General features: G+C 42.0%; 1 protein-coding gene across 1 annotated transcript in view; it reads left to right on the top strand.

The window, feature by feature from the left end:
* prkd3 (protein kinase D3) overlaps positions 1 to 15,225 on the top strand; it is a 382,928-nt gene that overhangs the window by 7,593 nt on the left and 360,110 nt on the right. The gene's annotated exons all lie outside the window — the stretch shown is intronic.

Genomic DNA, 15,225 nt, shown 5'->3' with positions numbered 1-15,225 from the left:
AGCAAGGGAGATGAGGCTGAGTACAGGGCTATGGTAGGAAACTTTGTCACATGGTGTGAGCAGAATTATCTGCAGCTTAATGTGAAAAAGACTAAGGAGCTGGTGGTAGTCCTGAGGAGAGTTAAGGTACCGATGACCCCTGTTTCCATCCAGGGGGTCAGGGTGGACATGGTGGAGGATTACAAATACCTGGGGATACAAATTGACAAAAAACTGGGCTGGTCAAAGAACACTGAGGCTGTCTACAAGAAGGGTCAGAGCCATCTCTATTTCCTGAGGAGACTGAGGTCCTTTAAGATCTGCCGGACGATGCTGAGGATGTTCTACGAGTCTGTGGTGGCTAGTGCTATCATGTTTGCTGTTGTGTGTTGGGGCAGCAGGCTGAGGGTAGCAGACACCAACAGAATCAACAAACTCATTCGTAAGGCCAGTGATGATGTTGGGATGGAACTGGACTCTGACGGTGGTGTCTGAAAAGAGGAAGCTGTCCAAGTTGCATGCCATCTTGGACAATGTCTCCCATCCACTATATAATGTACTGGTTGGGCACAGGAGTACATTCAGCCAGAGACTCATTCCACCGAGATGCAGCACAGAGCGTCATAGGAAGTCATTCCTGCCTGCGGCCATCAAACTTTACAACTCCTCCCTTGGATGGTCAGACACCCTGAGCCGATAGGTTGGTCCTGGACTTATTTCCTGGCATAATTTACATATTACTATTTAACTATTTATGGTGTTACTATTATTTATTATTTATGGTGCAACTGTAATGAAAACCAACTTCCCTCGGGATCAATAAAGTATGACTATGACTAATCACGTAGAGACAGTGGATAGAATACAATGCAGAGTTGAGTTGCAGAGAAAATGCATTGCAAGTTGACAAGTGCAAGGACTACGACGGAGCAGGTTGGAAGAGCGCATTCATTTATTGCTCTTTCCTAATTGGAAAAGACAGCGGAAATTATTGGACTTCAGGAAGGTGCAGATGAACCACCCATCCACGAATATATGGCTCCTCCTTGGAGAAAGTTAAATGCACCAAGTTCCTGGGAGTTCATATCACGAATGATCTTACTTTGTTCCTTAATATCATCTCCCTGAACAAGAAGGCACAGCAGTGCTTCCTAAGGAGATTGGGTAAAGTGAGGCTCCCCCCTCCCCCCCACCTCATCTAAACTGAATTTTACAGGAGCATCATTGAGAGTGTCCTGAGCGTCTGGCACGGGAGCAGCTGAATAAGTCCCTACAAATTACTGGGAGGATATCAAAGGGGTCTCTCTTCCATCCATTGGGGGCACTTATTAGAAAAGCTCCCACCCATCCATCCAACATCCTCTTAAACTTTCAACCATCAGTCACGAGACGCTGCATAAAAATAGGAATGGTCAGGATGGGAAACAATTTTTTTTGCCCACAGGCCATGAGTTTTCTGAACTCAGTGCTTCACAAAGTGTCACTGGTTAATCTGTTCTGTACCTTACAATGTTTAATTTATGCACTTCAGTTTATTTATGTGTACTTCATCTGTAATTTTCATCCTTGTGTTATTACAGTGCTGTACACTCTTGTTTGGAGAAACATTGTCTTGTTTGGCATACACTTATATAGTTAAATGACAATAAATTTGACTCAGTGGCCTTTGGACAAGTCATGGTGTCAGATGAGCATAGAAATAAGTTTAATGCCCTGGTTCATATTTTTGCTATTATGCTGTATGTATTTCATTTGTCAGTTCGGTAAGAGCGGTCTGTTCTGCTGTCAGCTTGTTTGGATGATTGTTGAAGTTGAGGGATAAGGAGAAATGTGTGCCATCCAATTCGGATGGTAGAACTGAGGGGAGGTTTCTCTGGTGAGGGACACTAAGGTTGGGCTTGGGGCTTTTGTTGAGAGGGAGATGAAGAGAGAAGACGCTGGGGAGAGCTGGTCGTAGGATAAGACCTGTTTGTTCGAGATGGATTGTGAGCGACGTTTGGAAGGTGGTGTGTGCTTTCATGTTGACCGAGGGCCCAGTGAATGAGTGACTGAGAAGTTCAGGATGAGCTCCAGCTTGTGCACATTTGACTGTTTAAATAAAATGTGCCCTTTTGTTTTTCTTTACTAACCTTTTAGTTAAGATTCATAAATATAATTCCTTTAATTGTATGCAGTGTGCTGTCTGTTATTTTGTGGCACTAATTTCATGGTCATACTTTATTGATCCCGGGGGAAATTCGTTACAGGGGAGCAAATTACACAGCATCCACACAAACTGGGGTTTGTGGTGGAAGAGCCGTCTCAATCTCTCGAGTTTGGAGGGACCAGAGAGGGTCTTCCCTAGACTTGCACAGCCAAGGAAACCAGGGGGTCTCTGTCAACTTTTGGCCCAAAGGCACACTTTTACAATAATACTGCATTGTCCATTTTACTCTTTCCCACATTACCATCAGATTCCACCACTCATCTATGCATCAGTAATGTACAGTAGTCACCTGATCTACCAACCTGCACATCTGTGAGGTGTGTAATGGAACTGGAAGGAATCCACTCGGTGATGAGGAGAGTATTCAAACTCCGCGCAGGTAACTCTGAAACTCGGAGTTAATTAGGGGCACGAGAAGCACCTGCACTACCTGCTGTCCCGCAGTGTGCTGAGTTGCTGCCTTGAACTGCCACCGTCCAAATATGGAGGTGAGTAGTTTGCTCAGCCAGTTCACGGAGGGCGTTTAAATGCATAGATGGATCTGAATTAACATATAGGTTAGACTAAATAAGGATGACAGCTTTCTTGAGGGCATAAGTGAACCAAGTGTGTTTTTACAACAGTCTGGTAGTTTTGTTGCCTTTACTCATTTGCTTTCATTAAATTCCAAATTATTAACTGAATTCAAGTTCAACAGCTGCTGTGGTTGGACTTGAACTTCGGTCTACTTAAACACTGCACCATCTCTGTACCCGAAGGACCTGAGAGTGATTTTTGCTTCTATTCATTTAAGGTTAGTCTGGAGAAAAGTGTACTGGCTGCCTCACAATATCTGCAAACCCCTGCTCAGTCTTGGCCCTGGCTGTTGACTGTGTGGAGTTTGCACGTTCTCCATGTGTCCATGCGGCTTCCCTATGGCTTTCTCCAATTTCCTGCCAAAGATGTGGATTGGGAATTTCTTTGGATACCATAAATTGAGCATAGTGTGGTAGAATCTGAAGGGACTTGATGGTATTGTGGATGGGTGCTCGATGGTTGCTGCTACTCTTTGAGTAAAATAGCCTGTTCCCATGCTGTATAACTTTCTGCAGGAAAGGCAGATTTGACTTGCATTCAATCACGCCAACTCTGCCTTGCTAAAAGTAGGCTGTTATAATTACCATCCACGTACATCTCTTTGCAGTTGGAGGCCACTATGAGACGAGTGAGAGGACTGGATGCAAATCAAACCCACTTCACACTTGCAGTTTGCAACATTTCTTATGGCAAAGAAATGAATTGTGCCGCATTAGTTCATCTAATTTGAATGCCTTGGTGAAAGGTCTAAAAATAGTTAGAGACAATGAAATGAATTACTGATTGCCACTCTACCAGTCGAGGATTAAACCACAATTTCTTTTTTTGGAAATCACTGCTTATTTCGCTAAAGATATTTTCCTTAGCTCATTCCAATAGAACCTAGTTTGGTCATGATATTGGTAAATAGGTTCAATGTGAATTGCCCCATGGTGAGCTTTTTTTCTACTCCTGGAAATTTTAAAATTTGTTGTGAAGCAGCCTTATTTGAAAATGTATTTAATGTCATTGGCTTATTTGTTGTAGTTTGCTACTGAATTATCAGTTATGTAACAACTAGTTTTGTGTATAATTTTGTTCAAATAGACATTCATTTCATCATGATTACATACACTGGCTTTTAAAATAGTGTAGGATAAAACATTAATCACATTTGAAAGATAGTTGTATGCATGATGTTTGGAACTGAGACTTGGAAGTGGGACAAACACCTTTTCATTTGGTTGGACACATTGAACTGAAATGATATGTTTAGTGCTGTAAAATGCTGATTCAGTGATTGCTTGTATTCTGTAATTGCATGGAACCTGATAGGTGATTTTCATTAACTTGTATAATTTCAATACTTTAAAATGATTAACATGACATCTTTTTGCAAATCATCGTCTGGAAGCATTTTGCTGTTTCTCTTTAAACGCTGGTAAAACTTCTTGCTTAAGTGACGTGTGGTATTTCATGTTCTAAGAATCTGCAGCAGCACCTCTGCCGCCTTAAAACCTTGCACAGATTCTGCATGTCATCTAAAACTTTGACAAACTTCTGCAGATGCCCAATATTCTGACTGGTTACATCGTGCCTGTTGTGGAAACAGCAGTGTCGGAGAATGGAAAAGCCTACAAAAATGGATACAGCCCTGTCCATCACAGGAAAAGCTCTTCCCACCACTGAGCACATTTACGAGGAGCGCTGCCGCAAGAAAGCACCATCTTTCATCAAGGGTCCTCATCAATCAAGCTATGCTTTCTTCTTGCTACTACCATTGGGGAGAAGTTAAAGGTGTTTGAGGTCACATACCACCAGGTTCAAGAACAGCTCCTGAACTTGGTAGAACTTCCTGAATCAGCACAACCCTAAAATGATCACTGAACACAACCCATGCACCGACTTCAAGGACTCTATATCTCATTCTCTGCATTACTCACTCATTATAATTTTTTTGTATTTGCAGTTTGTCTTTTGCATGTTGATTGCTTGTGTGAGTGTTATTTTCACTGATTCTTTTTTTTCTGTGAATGCCTGCAAGAAAATGAATCACAGGATAGTATTTGGTGACATACGTATACATGGATAATAAATTTACTTTGAATTTTGAAATCTAGCACTCATTGTAATCTCGTTACAGATTGGAATGAGAATAATGTGTCAGCAGGGTATGTAAATTTTTGTTGGCTTTTTACAAAGCTGAAATGTTAACTGCTCTTTCTGTAGACGCTGCCTGAAATTGAGCCACTATTTTTATTTACAGAATTTGCAGTTTTTTTCAACTTTTCTTTTAAAGCTTCCTTTTAAAGCATTACAAAGCACGTCACATCTTTCAGTTAGTGCAAGATGCATTGAGCTGGGGAGCTAACTTGTGCAGAGGGCATGACAATGTGAATCAGATTCATAACACTAAAGAATTTTTGATTTTGTATAGGTATCAAAATATGAAAAGCTGTTAGAACTTTAGCTTTCAACTAGAAGTTTGCAAAGAAAGATTGATTTACAAGTGAAATTGCAAAGATAGTTGAATGAACTTAGCTTCTTCCTTGAAATTAATTGAATTTTAATCTGAATATTGATCTTCATTGGCCTGCTTGAAATGTGAATAGATTATAATCAAAGGAAGTTAGAACAAGGGGTTGAAGTCCTGAGAGGAAAGGAAACACATAGCATTTTCACAAGTTTTAGCTGTGAAGTACTTTTGAACATTGAAGTTCTTCTGAATTATTGACATGGTTGTAATGGAACTTTTGGAATTCTATCCTTGAAACTTGGTGGATTTTAGGTATCAATGTGGAATTTTTGTTATCAATAGTTTTTGTTGGGGAAGGACATAAAAGAGTGTGAATCATTTGTAGGGTTGGCAGTGCTGGAACCTGCCTGAGAACTTGAATGGCCTCCTCGTTTCACTAGCATCACAACAAGTCACGCATTTAAAGCCAGCAGTCTTGAGTTCAAGAAGCCTTTGGTCTTGGACTCTCAAGTGAACTAATATAAGTGGCCAAGGTTCTCTTTGACATGTTTATTCATCTGAACTCTAGCATTGTAAAAGGTTATTTCTCAGGAATGTTAAGTTCATGCTGTGAATTTATTACTTTTTATTCGTCTTTGTTGAAAATGACTTGGACAGATCAGCAGAGTAATCTTGCTTTATTTGGAAATTTAACATACAAATTTGGTGTAGGCCATTCAGCCTCTCAAACATGCTCTACCTGTTAATAGGATTGCGGCTTACGTGATTGCAATTTTGGCCCTGCAGTTTTGTAATCTTGACCCATAGTAACCTTTCACCCCTATTCATCCAGAGTCTGTCTGCCTCTGCCAAAATGTATTCAAGGTCTCTGCTTCCATTGTCATTTGAAGAAGAGAGTTCCAAAGATTATGATCCTCAGACAGGAAATATTCACCTTGTCTGTAAGTGGGTGACTTCGCTTTTTGAAAACTAACCCCTAATTTGAGGTTATTTCACTGGAGGAAAAGTGCACGTCCTTTCTGTTAAAATCATTGAAGATCTGGTAGGGAGCAACTCAGAGCTCCTCGACTCCAATGGATACAAACTCAACTTTCAGATTCACCAATATTAAATGCAACTAATGCTGGGTGAAGTCATTCTTGTGCCAGAGGTTTTCTTCAATAACTGTAAATGTTATTCATTTCTTTATTCAAAGCAGTTATTGCTCTATTTGATTACTTGTGGTGTACAATGCCAACTGTTTGATTATGCTGGTGTGTAAGGTGTGTATTCAGTATTTGGATTCTTTTGCTTGACTTGCGTCAGCTTCAACACGTAAGCCATGCCCCTTATCACCTAATGTACAAAGTATTTAAGGTGGAGTGCATTTGGCATGAACAGTGGAGTCTTTAATTGCTAATAGAGAGTTCATTGTGATATCACATGTTCTGAATCATAGTCATACTGCTCAGAAGTAAGCCCATCAGCCCAGTTGATCCATGCAGAGCAAGATATCTATTCGGGTTAGTCCCATTTGTCTGCATTTGGCCCATATCCCTTGCAACCCTTTCTGTCATTGCTTTGTGATTGAACCTGTCTCTACAGCTTCCTCCAGCAGCTTACTTCAAAAGACCACATCCTCTGTGTGGAAAGAGTTTCCCTTTGGGTTCTTTTAAAATCTTTCACCTTCACCTTAAATCTGTCTTCTAGTTTTAGACTCCCCTACCTTGGAGGGGAGGGCGGGGGGACAGTGTGACCGTCTATCTTATCTACTTTGTCCCTCATGATTTTCTACATCTCCAAGGTTGCCATTAAGGCTCTTCTGCTGCAGGAGAATAAGTGCCAGCCTCTCCTTTATAGCTCAAGCCTTCTCATTTTGTAACCACTCATGAATCTTCTCTACACCCTTTCGAAGCACAATAGAAACATAGAAAATAGGTGCAGGAGTAGGCCATTCGGCCCTTTGAGCCTGCACCACCATTCAGTATGATCATGGCTGATCATCCAACTCAGAGCCCTGTACCTGCCTTCTCTCCATACCCCCGATCCCTTTAGCCACAAGGGCCATATCAAACTCCCTCTTAAATATAGCCAATGAACTGGCCTCAACTGTTTCCTGTGGCAGAGAATTCCACAGATTCACCACTCTCTGTGTGAAGTTTTTCCTCATCTCGGTCCTAAAAGGCTTCCCCTTTATCCTCAAACTGTGACCCCTCGTTCTGGACTTCCCCAACATCGGGAACAATCTTCCTGCATCTAGCCTGTCCAATCCCTTTAGGATTTTATATGTTTCAATAAGATCCCCCCTCAATCTTCTAAATTCCAGAGAGTATAAGCCTAGTCGATCCAGTCTTTCATCATGTGAAAGTCCTACCATCCCAGGAATGAATCTGATGAACCTTCTTTGTACTCCCTCTATGGCAAGGATGTCTTTCCTCAGATTAGGGGACCAAAACTGCACACAATACTCCAGGTGTGGTCTCACCAAGGCCTTGTACAACTGCAGTAGTACCTCCCTGCTCCTGTATTCGAATCCTCTTGCTATGAATGCCAGCATACCATTCGCCTTTTTCACTGCCTGCTGTACCTGCACGCCTACTTTCAATGACTGGTGTATAATAACACCCAGGTCTCGTTGCACCTCCCCTTTTCCTAATTGGCCACCATTCAGATAATAATCTGTTTTCATGTTCTTGCCACCAAAGTGGATAACCTCACATTTATCCACATTAAATTGCATCTGCCATGAATTTGCCCACTCACCCAACCTATCCAAGTCACCCTGCATCCTCTTAGCATCCTTCTCACAGCTAACACTGCCGCCCAGCTTCGTGAAATCCTTCGTAGAAGTGGGTGGCCTGAATGGTGTATGGTACACCAAGTGTAGTCTCCCCAATGTCTTGTCGATTTGTACAGCTCAAACGTGATGTCTGGCGTCCTGTACTCAATCATTTTAGGTGGTGGGTGATACCATTCATAGACTTCTTTTAGTAAAGCTGCCAATGCAATTAGCCTGATGGAGTTTGATTACACCTGGTGGAATGATTATATAAATCTTGATTATATTAAATAAGTGTCCTTAACATGCTAATACTTTGATTGCAGTCATTAAAGGATCAAACTGAATTCAGTCAAAATGTCTGAGCACTTGAAAAAATATATAATATTCTCTTGCTTTGCTGACACTTTGCATCTGAGCTGGGTGTGTTGGATGAAGAATAATTTAAAATTAAAAAATGATGGATATCATGTTTTTGTTCTTCAGTTTCTTAACTTAATTGAGAAGGGTGTGGTAAGGCCAAGGGACAGTGTTCCACGCATTCCACTCCACTGTGAATTCATCTGTAATTCCCAGCAGGGCAGGTAAATTTCACATTGGATCCCAAATGCGTAGACGAATTGTGAATTGAACATTTTAATAGTGTTAAATATTGTAACTGGAATGCAGTTTAAAGTTGTCTTGCGCTATGCTAAAATTAAAAAAAAAAGCACTGAACTGAGTATGTACTAATATTCAAGGAAAAGATTGTTTGAAAGTATGCAAACAACAGGAATTCTGCAGATGCTGGAAATTCAAGCAACCCACATCAAAGTTGCTGGTGAACGCAGCAGGCCAGGCAGCATCTCTAGGAAGAGGTGCAGTCGACGTTTCAGGCCGAGACCCTTTGTCAGGACTAACTGAAGGAAGAGCTAGTAAGAGATTTGAAAATGGGAGGGGGAGGGGGAGATCCAAAATGATAGGAGAAGACAGGAGGGGGAGGGATGGAGCCAAGAGCTGGACAGGTGATTGGCAAAGGGGATATGAGAGGATCATGGGACAGGAAGTCCGGGGAGAAAGACAAAGGGGGGGACTCAGAGGATGGGCAAGGGGTATAGTGAGAGGGACAAAGGAGGGTGAGAGAATGTGTGTATAAAAATAAATAACGGATGGGGTACAAGGATAAGTCACATCAAAGTTGCTGGTCCCCCCCCCCATCCTTCCCCACTGGTTTCCCTCCTGGCACTTATCCGTGTAAGCGGAACAAGTGCTACACATGCCCTTACACTTCCTCCCTTACCACCATTCAGGGCCTCAGACAGTCCTTCCAGGTAAGGCGACACTTCACCTGTGAGTCGGCTGGGGTGATATACTGCGTCCGGTGCTCCCGATGTGGCCTTCTATATATTGGCGAGACCCGACGCAGACTGGGAGACCGCTTTGCTGAACACCTACGCTCTGTCTGCCAGAGAAAGCAGGATCTCTCAGTGGCCACACATTTTAATTCCACATCCCATTCCCATTCTGACACGCCTGTCCACGGCCTCCTCTACAGTAAAGATGAAGCCACACTCAGGTTGGATGAACAACACCTTATATTCCGTCTGGGTAGCCTCCAACCTGATGACATGAACATCGACTTCTCTAACTTCCGCTAATGCCCCACCTCCCCCTCGTACCCCATCTGTTATTTATTTTTATACACCCATTCTTTCTCTCACTTTCCTTTTTCTCCCTCTGTCCCTTTCACTATACCCCTTGCCCATCCTCTGGGTTTCCCCTCCCCCCTTGTCTTTCTCCTAGGACCTTCTGTCCCATGATCCTCTCATATCCCCTTTGCCAATCACCTGTCCAGCTCTTGGCTCTATCCCTCCCCCTCCTGTCTTCTCCTATCATTTTGGATCTCCCCCTCCCCCTCCCATTTTCAAATTTCTTACTAACTCTTCCTTCAGTTAGTCCTGACGAAGGGTCTCGGTCTGAAACGTCGACTGCACCTCTTCCTAGAGATGCTGCCTGGCCTGCTGCGTTCACCAGCAACTTTGTGTGTTGTATGAAAGTATGGTTGAGGTGTCTCCAGCCTTGTCTCTACACATTTGGATTTTTAGATTGAGTGAAACCCAGCACTAAGTGTAAAGCACTCCTTACAACTCCTGCTCATAGTATTGTATTTATTATCACAATTTGCTGTCTTTTGCCTGTTGGTTGTCCGTCACTTCTTGTAAAGTAGCTTCTAAAATTCTATTTATTTCTTCCTGTAAATGGCTGCAAGAAAACGAAACTCAAGATGGTATATGCTAAATTATATGTACTTTGATATTAAATTTATTCTGAGAAGTGTGGAAAAGAAATAAGAAATTTATCATCTGCAATGGGGAAGACTTAATTTTATAAATTAGTTTCAGTAATTGGAGTGCGGTTTTTTCCATAAAATCTGAATATTTGCTGAGAGATGAGAGAAATTCTTAAATCTCTGCTGTGTTTTCCAATTGCCTTGGATGTTACTCTTATGGAGGTGGTTCCGATCCTTGAACTATTCTTTAATCGTCGCAGAGGAATCAGAACAGATCCAATCCAGTTGCCCTGGAATCACTGGGCTAATAGATAGACTTTTGGCAAATTGTCAAACTAGATGGGCTGAAGGGCCTGTTTCTGTTGCTTTACTTCACTTATGAAGTCATAGTCAGCTCCATCTTGGGCACCAGTACAAAGTACTCAGGATATCTTCAAGGAGTGGTGTCTCAGAAAGGCAGTGTCCATTATTAAGGACCTCCAGCACCCAGCGCATGCCCTTTTCTCACTGTTACCATCGGGTAGGAGATACAAAAGCCTGAAGGCACACACACAGTGATTCAGGAACAGCTTCTTCCCCTCTGCCATCCGATTTCGAAATGGACATTGAAGCTTTGGACACTACCTCACATTTTTTTAATATACAGTATTACAGTTTTCGCACATTTAAAAAAAATCTATTCGATATATGTAATTTATTTATCTATTATGATGTTTTATTTATTTTTTTTCTCTCTGCTAGATTATGTATTGCATTGAACAGCTGCTGCTAAGTTGACAAATTTCACGTCACATGCCGGTGACAATAAACCTGATTCTGAAGTCAGACCATAAGTTATATGATAATCAAAGACCCCTCTTGCCTTCCACTGGGTAAAAGATAGAAATCTTAGAAAATGTATCTCCAGTCTCAAGGACAGTTTCTATCCCACAGTTAGGAATACACCTGAACAGATCTCTTCTATCATAAAGCTCTCCCGAACTCTCAATCTACCTCATCCCAGTCCTTGCACCTTATTTTGACTTCCTGCATTGCTCTTACTCTGTAACTGCAGCACCCTCCCAGCCTTCTGTTGTTGTTTCTCCTTTTGTACTACCTCAGTGTATTTCTGCCTGGAATGACTTCTCTAAATGGCATGTGAGCAAGACTTTTCACGATATCCTGGTAAATGTGACAATAATAAACCAATTACCAATTATATAATTACGTACTGTAGAAAGATGCTGTGTGACTCATTATGTCAGCATCGCCGCTGGGAAAAAATCTAGCCATTTAGTCTCAGCGTGCTGTTCTTTGTTCACAACATTGCAAATACTTTCACTCCTATATTCAACTCTGTTCCTTTTAAAAGCTGTTATTGAATCTAATCCACTGACGACCCTTTCAGGTAGTGTAATCCAGATCAGAACCCATTGCAGAAGATTTTTTTTGTCACATCTGATTCTTTTGATAGCCACCTTAAAACGATAAGATATCAGAGCCTTTTGCATCTGTTCTGTCATTGAGTTATGACTGATTTTTCTTTTAATTTCACTCTTCTGCCTTCTCCCTGTGACCCCTGACCTGCTTTATTAATCAATTTCTACCAAGACGCCCAATGACTTTGGTCTCCACTGCTCTTCTTGGTAATGAACTCTGGATATTCACTGCCTGGCTGAGGTGGGGGGAAAGAATCCTCATCTGTTTTTAAAGAGATGTCCCTTTTTTCTGAGATTGGGCCCTCAAATCCTCGATTCTCCTAATTAGAAACATCCTCCCCACATCCAATCTATCCAAGCCTTTCAATATCCAGGAGGTTTCAATGAGATCTCCTCCTCCCCCAGCTCATCATGTTTCTGACAGGCCCAGAGGCTCCTCATTAGAATCAGATCCTCGATTCTCCTAATTAGAAACATCCTCCCCACATCCAATCTATGCAAGCCTTTCAATATCCAGTAGGTTTCAATAAGATCTCCTCCTCCCCCCCCCTCCCCCCCAGCCCATCATGTTTCTGACAGGCCCAGAGGCTCCTCATTAGAATCAGATCCTCGATTCTCCTAATTAGAAACATCCTCCCCACATCCAATCTATGCAAGCCTTTCAATATCCAGTAGGTTTCAATAAGATCTCCTCCTCCCCCCCCCCTCCCCCCCACCCATCATGTTTCTGACAGGCCCAGAGGCTCCTCATTGGTTAGGCCTTTTATTCCTGTAATCATTGTATCCCTGACCTCTGTATTAAATTGGTATCCTTTATTTATATTTCTGACACTGGCAACAGAAACATTCTCTTTTAATGTGTCAGAATTCTTTGTGCTTAAAATGGATATTACTGAGTACCGCCAATCTTAAAAGATTTTTGTTTTGGATTTCTAGCTCTGTGTGCTTTCTGTTTTACTCTGTATGCTGCAATGCATGGCTTGCCTTTTGAGTTAGTTGGTTTTTGGAAAACAATCCCTGTTTTCTATTCTGTCCAAACCAAAGTCTCTCCTGCCTGGAACCACTCCAGTAAATCTTCACTACACCAAGCCCTTTCATCTTCCTGCGAACCGTTGGAAAACGATTGAGTTAGTTCAGGAGAGCCGGCGTGGTTTTGTAGAAAGCAGATCATATTTCACTAACCTCAGTGAATTTTTCAATGGAATTCAAAGGAAATCTACTTATTTTTATATATACATTGTAATTTATAGTTTTTATTACTATGTATTGTAACATACTGCTGTCGCAAAACAACAAATTTCACAACGTAATGGCAACTTTATGAATTCCGATTCTGGATGCAATGGATGTTGGATGTGTGGATTTTGAGAGAATTTGACAGAATACCACAAAAGTCTGGCTGATATAATTGAGGTCATGGAACAGGAGAATCATTGTGGACTTGGATTAAGGATAGAAAATAGAGTTAAATGTTTTTTCCTTGTACTGAAGGAGGGGGAGGTTATTTTCACCTATTTGAGAATGAAAATAACTAATAGAGGTATAAATGCAAAGAAAAGCTTTACCTTTTGAAGTGATCCAGCTGTCAGAAGGGCTGTCTTTGTACATATCCTCCTGATTAAGGCTCGCCAACAATATGTCCTGAGATGAGCTCTCTACTTTAGAGCAACGTGTACAAAATGCTGGAGCAATCAGCAGGTCACGAAGCATTTTTGGCCAGGAATAAACGGTCGCTGTTGTGGGTCAAGACCTGATGAAGGGTCTCAGCCCAAAATGTCGATTGTTTATTCCTTTCTGTTGATGCTGCCTGACCTCCAGCATTCTGTATGTGTTTTTCTGGATTTCCAGCAGCTGGAGAATCTCTTTTGTTTATGAGCTCGAGCTTTCCAGCTTTTTCCTCCAGTCACCATTTTGCAGGTGTTGTTTTTAACAAAAATTCACACTCAAATAAGATTCAAAGCTTGGTTATAACAGTCCTTCCTGTACGAACCTGATCTTGGGGTAAAGGTTTTATGACACCGTTCGAACAGCTGAAGGGCCCCTCTTTCAACAGGTGAATTCCTATTGTATTGGCATTCTGGACGGTTATCTTTAATTGTTTGATTATTGTTACATGTACTGAGATACAGTGAATAGCTTGTCTTGCATACTGTTCAATACAGCTCAAATCATTATACAATGCAAGGTGAAACAGTAATTTAGAATAAAGGGTAACAGCTACAGAGAGGGTGCAGTCCAGGTCAACAATAAAGTAATGATGCAAGATCATAACAAGGTAGGTTGTATGCCGTAGATCGCAAGGGCAAGTGTTGATCTTGTCATACAGGAGAACCATTTAACAGTCTCATAATAGAGTGGTAGAAGCTGTCCTTGATTCTGGTGGTACATGCTTTTGCATCTTCTGCCTGATGGGGGAGAGGAGAAGAGAAGGTGCCTCGGGTGGGTGGGCTCTTTGATTATGCCATCTGTTTTATTGTTACAGTGAGAAGTGTTACACTGAGTTCATAGAGGAGAGGCAGGTTTCTATTATGTGCTGAGCTGTGCAAACAACTCTCTGAAGTTTCTTGTCATGGACAAAGCAGTTGCCATACCATGACACGATGCATCTGCATGGGATGCTTTCTACGATGCATTGATCAAAATTGGTGAGTGTTGGCGGGGACATACCAGATTTCTTCCTGTTCTGTAAAGAAATTGACCCATTAGGGGAATATTGCAAGGTTCTTTTACTGCTTGTGTATAGGGATAAGCTTTGAGAGAAAAACTGATTGTATCTCCATCTGGTATGGAGGGGCCACTGCACAGGACCGGGCAAAAGCTACAGAGCGTTGCAAACTCGCCCAGCTCCATCATGGCTTCTGCAGTATTGAGGACACCTTCAAAAGGTAATGTCTCAAAAAGGAAGCATCTGAGATTAAGGACCCCTATCATCTGGGACATGCCCTCTTATTGCTACCATCAGGGAGGAGATACAGGAACTTGAGAAGACACTCTGGATGATTTAGGAATGGCTGTTCTCCTCTGACATCAGATTTCTGAATGGACAATGGACCAACCCCTGAACACTGCCTCACTGTTTTTTCTCTCCTATACTAGCCAATAGACCTCCATATCCCTCCCATCCATGCACCAGTCCAAATTTCTCTTAAATGTTGAAACTGAACCTATATCCACCACTTGTGCTAACAGCTCATTTCACACTCTGAGTGAAGAAGTTCCCCATCGTGTTCCCCTTAAACATTTCACCTTCTACCCTTACCCCATGACTTGTAGTTGGATTCTCACCCAACCTCAGTGGGCAAAAGCCTTTCCCCTATCATTCATCATCATGATGTGATGTGTCGTGGGTGATCACGGTCTTTCCCATGACTCTGATTGTTCTTGGAGAATTTTTCTACAGAAGTGGTTTGCCATTGCCTCCAGGCAGTGCCTTTACAAGATGGGTGACCTCAACCATTGTCAGTACTTTTCAGAAATTGCCTGGTGTCAGTGGTCGCATAACCAGGACTTGTAATGTGCATCAGCTGTTCATACGACCATCCACCACCACCTTCCATGCAACTC

The sequence above is a fragment of the Mobula birostris genome, chromosome 8 (genome assembly GCF_030028105.1).
Source record: "Mobula birostris isolate sMobBir1 chromosome 8, sMobBir1.hap1, whole genome shotgun sequence".
Lineage (NCBI taxonomy): Eukaryota > Metazoa > Chordata > Chondrichthyes > Myliobatiformes > Myliobatidae > Mobula > Mobula birostris.
The sequence above is the reverse complement of the archived record's forward strand: the minus strand, read 5'-3'. Positions and strand labels throughout refer to the sequence as shown.